Genomic DNA, 6,682 nt, shown 5'->3' with positions numbered 1-6,682 from the left:
TGGTGGTGGTGGTAATGGTGGTGGTGGTAATGGTGGTGATGGAGGGGGTGGTGATGGTGATGGTGGTGGTGGTGATGGTGGTGATGATGGTAGTGGTGGTGGTGGTGATGATGGTAGTGGTCGTGGTGATGGTGGTGGTGATAATGGTGGTGATGAGGGTGGTGGTGATGAGAGTGGTGGTGGTGATGAGGGTGGTGGTGGTGATGGTGATGGTGGTGGTTACTTCTGTTGCTGCTTGGTCGATTTGACCATGACTCATAGCTACCCTATGAACTGTGGAGCTGAACCCTGCCCTCTATATAGTCCAGCCCATTTCTACAGTCACACGTTAATCTGTCTGGTTGAAGATCTCCCTCTCCCATGCAGATCCACCCTTTCCCAAGCATGCTGTCTATTCAAAGGAGTAGGAGATGAGTTTCATCATCCTGACCTCTAAGTCGGCACCTTCTCCTGCGGAGTCACTGGTAGATTTGAACCATCAGCTTGTTAGTATTCAGTCCTCAATTGTGGTGGGTCAGAGCCCCCTCATCCCCAAGTCCTTTGCCATCACAGAAGCAGAGCTTTGAGGAGGGTCATTCCAGTTCAGTCCCTGTCTTGGCCCATATAGGCTGAAATAGAATCTACATTTTCACAGGATCCCTGTGACTTTTGTGGATTCCAGATGGTTCTTATGCACACACCTCCATGAATCACCAGAGGATCCTATGAAAAGACAGATTCTGGCTCCGTTTACCTGAGGTGGAACCAAACATAAAGGGTTGGAAGCCGTGCACAGGGTCCTCCATCTGCTGAGCGTGGACACCTGGCCCCTCACCCGCCTTCTCTAGCTCGAGCTCACCTGCCAGGGACCATCCTTCGTGTGTGCTGCCTACTCGCTCAGCTGGGCGTGCTCCTTCTGTCCCAGTGCTGGCCTGCTTCCCTTCCTCTCTCCCACAGGCCTGTCGCTGCTGCTCACCTGTGCTGAGTGTACCTCATCTGACCCGACATCATACTCCATCCACCTGTGGTACAGGCAGAGGTCACAGATTCTCACGAGGATCCCAGAGACACTTTATGCAAACAGTGCTTCCTGGAAATGCCACCCAGAGAATGTCAGCAGATGGGCAAGTACCTTCCAAAAAGACAATTTTGCTCCCATCAAGATAGGACCAGGGTCTTTACTGGGACCGCTGGCATGCCCTGCTCTGTCTGATGAGTTCGTGATTTCAAGTTCATGGTCTTTTACTCAGACACATTTTGGTCCAACTTGCTGAAGGGGTCACACTGGGGCCCTGAAGCCCTCAAGGAGCTGCTCCCCCCACCTGCCCCGCTCCCTACCAGCCCTGTTCATTAGTGTACGTTGTTTCCCAACAAGCCTTGCTGGGTTCGTGCTCCCCTGGGTGGCTAACCTCTCCCTCTACAGATGGTTTTGCTTTCTCCCTCAGAGCTGATGTTTCCAGCACCTCCCAAATTAGTATCATCTGTGAATTCTGCCATGTGATGCTTATCCGGCTTCTCCCAGCTCATTAGCAGGGTGGAGGTGTAAGACGCTCCCTGTGGTGGCAAGGGAGACAGACAGGGCCAGGACTCCGGGAACTGAGAGCAGAGTGGTCTGGTGGCAAAGAGCTGTCAGTCTCTGCAGAGACGGAGGAGGCAGCTGGTCCAGAAGAAAACCAGGGGACACATTTAGACAAGATGAGTGCCATCGTCAGCACTGAGGGCCTAGAGTGGCTCCCTGGCCAAGCATCACCCCAGAAAATTTGGTTAAATAGTTTTTGTAGATTGAATCTTGTCCCCCTACCAAATTTGTATGTGCCGTGACAAAATATGGAAACTATTTAAGAGCTCCGTGACCTGATAAAGCAAATAGTTGTAAGAAATTAAGCGTGGACTGCAAGGCTGCTGTTCCCATTAGAGGGAGCTCTGGTGGCCCAGTGGGTAAGGTGCTGCACTGCCGATCCAAAGACAGACGATTCAGATCAACCACTTTTTGGAAGAAAGACGAGCATTCTCCTCCCATGCAATTTACAGTCTCTGGAAACCCAATGGAAGGTTAGTCTCCTCCCATGGTCAGCTATGAGTCAATTCTGCCCAACTTTGTTTAGAATCCCATCAGCCACTTCACCCCACAGAGAGATGTGGCCTGTAATATGCCTTTTATCTCCAAAGAGATAAAAAAGGAGGAGAGTGAGTTGAGAGGGGAGACCTCTGCTACCAAGTACTCCCAAGAAATAATCACAGAGTGGATTCCTTCGGAGTCAAGCCTTAGGAAACCACTTGACACAGGAGAAGACCAAGATCTCCACAGAGCTCTGAGCCCACAGATGCTAAAGAAAGCAAGGACCCTGTACAAGAGATAACAGAGCACCCTAGAGTTGGAATCATGACTTTAGACTTCCAGTCTCCTAACCGGTAAGCTACCTATCCGTGTTCCTCTATTGTTCATAGGATTTTCAGAGGCCTGCCATTTCAGAAATGGATGGCCATTCCTACTTCCTGTTGTTTGTTGTTGTTGTTAAGTGCTGTTGAGTCGCAGACGACTCATAGCGACCCTATGAAGGAGAGTCCTCAATGCCTGGGTGTCTTTCATCCTCTCTCCAGGTTCATAGGGTTTCTGGAGGCAAGCTATTATGGAAGTGGATGCCACTCCTCCTTCCAAGCTTGTTTTAATCAGGATCCTACTTCCTAGTCTGTCTTAATCTGGGAGCTCCGTTAAAACCTGTCCATCATGCGTGATTTCTTGGCATTTGACACACTGGTGGCACAGATTTCAGCATCACAGCAAGCCACAAGTTACTTCAGTACAACAAACTGACAGACAAGTGCTGCACTAATTAGAACAATGACAAACAAGCAAGAATACCCAAGCTACAAAGTAATTAGCAATATACAGATCAATAATCCCAATACAATGAACTGACAGATAGGTCTCACAATTTGAGAAGCTCCATGACTGAATCCCAGGTACTAGCTCTGAGGGGGGGCTTCCTCTCTCTGGCAGTTTTGAAGGAAGGTCCTTGTCTCTGAGCTTCTGCTCTAGTATTATCTTCCTGCGGCTTAGCGTGTCTGCTCTGGTTAAATCAGGCACACTAAAGATCCTGGGGCATTTGCTGCAGAACATTAAACACTGCCACCTTTTGTGTTGATTACATCTCAACATTATGAAAACAAAAATCCTCACTCCTGGACCGACAGGCAATATCATGGTAGATGGAGAAAAGGTTGAAACTGTCAACAACTTCATTTTACTAAAATCCACGATCAATACACTAGGTACCAGCCGTTAGAGATCAGGAAATGTGCTGCACTGGGAGAGGCTACAGTCAGGGAGTTCTCCAGACTACTGAGGAGCAACGATGTCAGTTTGAGAACTAAGGTGCACCCGATTCAGGCCATGGCCTTTTCAGTCACTTACTATGCATCTGAGAGCTGTACAGTGAATAAGGATGACATAAGAATCGGTGCCTTTGAGCTGTGGTGTTGCCATAGGCTGCCAAAGAAGAAACAGATATGTCTTGGAGAAAGTACAGCCAGAGTGCTTCTTGGAGCCAGAGGTGATAGACTTTTACACACTTCGGGCATGTTGCTAGGAAAGGTTTTTCCTTGGAGAAGGACATCATGCCTGGAAAGGTGGAGGGATGGTGTAGAGAAAGACCCTCAGCCGGGGCGATAGACACAGGGACTGCAGCAATGGGCTTGCGTGTGTCAGAGTTTGTGAGGATGGCCCAGGACAGGACAGAGATGAGACCTGTTGTTCATACGATGGTTGTAAGTCATACTCATCGGCACCTATCACCACAAGCTCTAAGGTAACTCTGGTGGCCTAGTCTGTAGGGAACTGCACCCCTAACCCAGAGGCCCACCTCTCCAATGGTTAGAATCCACCAGGAGGTCTTTGCAAGAAAGATGAGCAAGCTCTTCCCAAGTGATTTACAGCCTCGGGAAGAGTTAGTTATGAGTAGGTTCTGACTTGATAGCAATGGGTTGAACCTGTGAGAGAATAAACGTCTGTTTAACACCCTCCACTTGTGATGTCTCTGTTCCAGCAGCACTGGGTCATTAAGACGGTAACTGCAGAATGACCCTGGTGTGAGTATTTTAAGAAATGTTGAGTGACTGAAGCAGTTTCTCTCACCATAACCATTAATAAGGGTGTTTGCCACACAGGTATCAGGTGCAAAGCAGTGGGCAGCAGGAAGGTGCGGCCCTGACTTCCCATCCTCGTTTCTGCTTTGCGTGCACCAGCACCTAGTGCTCCATCCCTGGCCCCACTGAGAACGGATCAAAATGATCAATTCCTAAAATCCAAAAGAGCGATGCGATTGGGAGCTGTGCAGGCCGCCCTGGGCCCCAGGAGTCACTCAAGACTCACCCAGAAGCCCCACCCCCCCGGTTCTAGGTGGAGCTTCTCACAAACAATCCCAGGTGCAGGCAGGCGGGCCGCTAATTATCACCATCTGGGTGAATAGACTTCGCAAAGAAACAACGGGTGCGATGGAATTTCCCCCTCTTTGTTTGCTTATTTCAGTGGCTTAAATATTGTGTTTGGTTTAAATACAGACACGGATCCCACCACAAACAGTATGGGGAGACTGTCATTCTCAGGTAGGAAATAAAAATAGAGCTGGCTGTGTCTGCAGGTGCTCCTCGCTCCCCTCCTCCAGCCCCTGCGGCTTCTCTCTGGCAGGTTTCAGAGAGGAGTAGTTGGCGTCACTGCTGGTGCACGTGGTAAAACAGCCACCGACTAGTCTAAAGGCTGATGGTTCAAACCCACATGGAGGCTCCCTGGAAGATAGGTCTGGTGACCTGCTCCTGAAAGATCCCAGCCCTGAGCCCCCAGTGCGGCAACTCTGCTCTGCACCTATGGGTGACCATGAGTAGGGTCCGCTCCAACAGCAGCAATTGGAGGAGAAGGTGGGACAACATCGGTGAAGAAGATACGTAGTCACGTCTCAGCCATGACAGGTTCACCAGGCCCAGTTCCCGGGCCCAGGAGGCTGCGCCAAGCTTGGGTGTGAGGCCCACGGCTCTGAGGAACCAGGACTGGATACTGCAGGCAAATGGACTTGTCTTCATTAGGATGATTGATTAAGACATTTGAAAGGTAATCATCTGTGTAAAGCACATTCCGATTCTGCACTCGTCCTCCTGGCTCCTGGGTGCTGGGCAGCTCTGCCTTTTCCATCTGCAAGTGGGAGGCCTGGGTCTGTGCCCACCTGCCTGGAGTCCCTGGGAACAGGCGTCTCGGAGGGGCTGAGAAGATGAAGCTTCTACCCCGGAAATCCAGTTTTGGCAGGTTTCCTATCATGAGAGATAGAAGGGGAAGGAAGGAAGCCACGGGGCGCACCGTGGGACCACCAGGAGTGGGACTTAGCCTTTCAAATTCAGCTTCCTGCACTGGGGAAGGCCAAGGCATATGAGACGATCAAGGACCAGGATGCACGTCTTATTTCTGGGCGTTTCTAGGACACCCACACACTGCCCCTGTTCTGGAGGTAAGTGCCTGTGAGCCTGAGAAGGTTGGGGAGGGAATGGGAGCCTGCCTCTCTTTCCTGACGAAGGAATCAGAGTCTGAGTGTAGGAGCAGTGAGATTGGATCCAGATGCAGTTCCGCACCTCTCCGACTCCACAGGCAATCTGGCTTGTGACACAAGGCAGAAGGCATGGGCGGGCCTCATCCGGTGAGCTGGAGGCCTTAGAACAAACCCAGAGGTTTCTGGGAGAAGGAATTTAGCCTCATGATTCTTCAGGTGAGAACTTCACCTGAGCATCCAGCCTGCTGCCCTGGCTGTAGATTTCGGACTCCCACAGCTCCCTCCCTCCTTTTCTCTCTCAGTGCAGTTGTAATTGTGAGGTGCAGTTAAGTTGGTGCTGAGTCTGTGTACAACAGATCAAAACTGGACAACAGGCCCTGTTGGTTCTGAGTCTGTGTACAACAGATCAAAACTGGACAGCAGACCCTGTGGACAGCACGCCCAGTCTTGTACCCTCATCGCTGTTGGGGCCCAGCATTGTGGTCACTGTGTCAGTCCATCCCGTGGAAGGCCTTCGGTGTCGTTGTGCAACCCTCTGCTTTGCTAAGCATGACGTCCTTGTCAGGACTGATCCCTCCTGGTACCATGTCTAAAGTGCGTGAGACGAAGCCTCGCTGTCCTCATTTCTTTATTTTTTAAAATTTTTTTTATTATTATTAATGTTAATGAAAATTTACAGACACTTTGGATTTCCATTCATTCATTGTTGCACTTTTGTCCCTGCCCCCTTCCCCCCCAGTTCGCTCTTCTCTTTTAAAAGTAAAAGAAATATTCTTTTCTTGTCATACAATCCCTCCCCCGAAGTCCACTACTCCATGCAGCCTTCCTCATTTCTAAGAAGCAGCCGGACTGGATTTCTTCTAAGACAAATGTATTCCTTCTGGCCGTCCATGGTGTATTCAGGACTCTGCTAATAATTCAAATGTACTGATTCTTTTACAGTCTTCCTTATTCATTGTATAGCTTTGTCACGCACATGAGGCAATTGAAAATGGCTTAGGTCAGGCACACCTTAGTCTTCAAAGAACTGCCTTTCCTTTTAGAGCTCTCTTGAAGCCGTATGCCCAATGCATCCTTTGAGTTTTTTGTTTTTGTTTGTTTTTATTAATTTTAATGAACATCTACAGAGATTGTGGATTTCCATTCATTCATTGTGGCACTTTTCTCCC

Source organism: Elephantulus edwardii, unplaced genomic scaffold, assembly GCF_000299155.1.
Source record: "Elephantulus edwardii isolate Elephantulus edwardi_28Jun2011 unplaced genomic scaffold, EleEdw1.0 scaffold00055, whole genome shotgun sequence".
Taxonomy (NCBI): Eukaryota; Metazoa; Chordata; class Mammalia; order Macroscelidea; family Macroscelididae; genus Elephantulus; species Elephantulus edwardii.
This window is presented reverse-complemented; position numbering follows the sequence as displayed.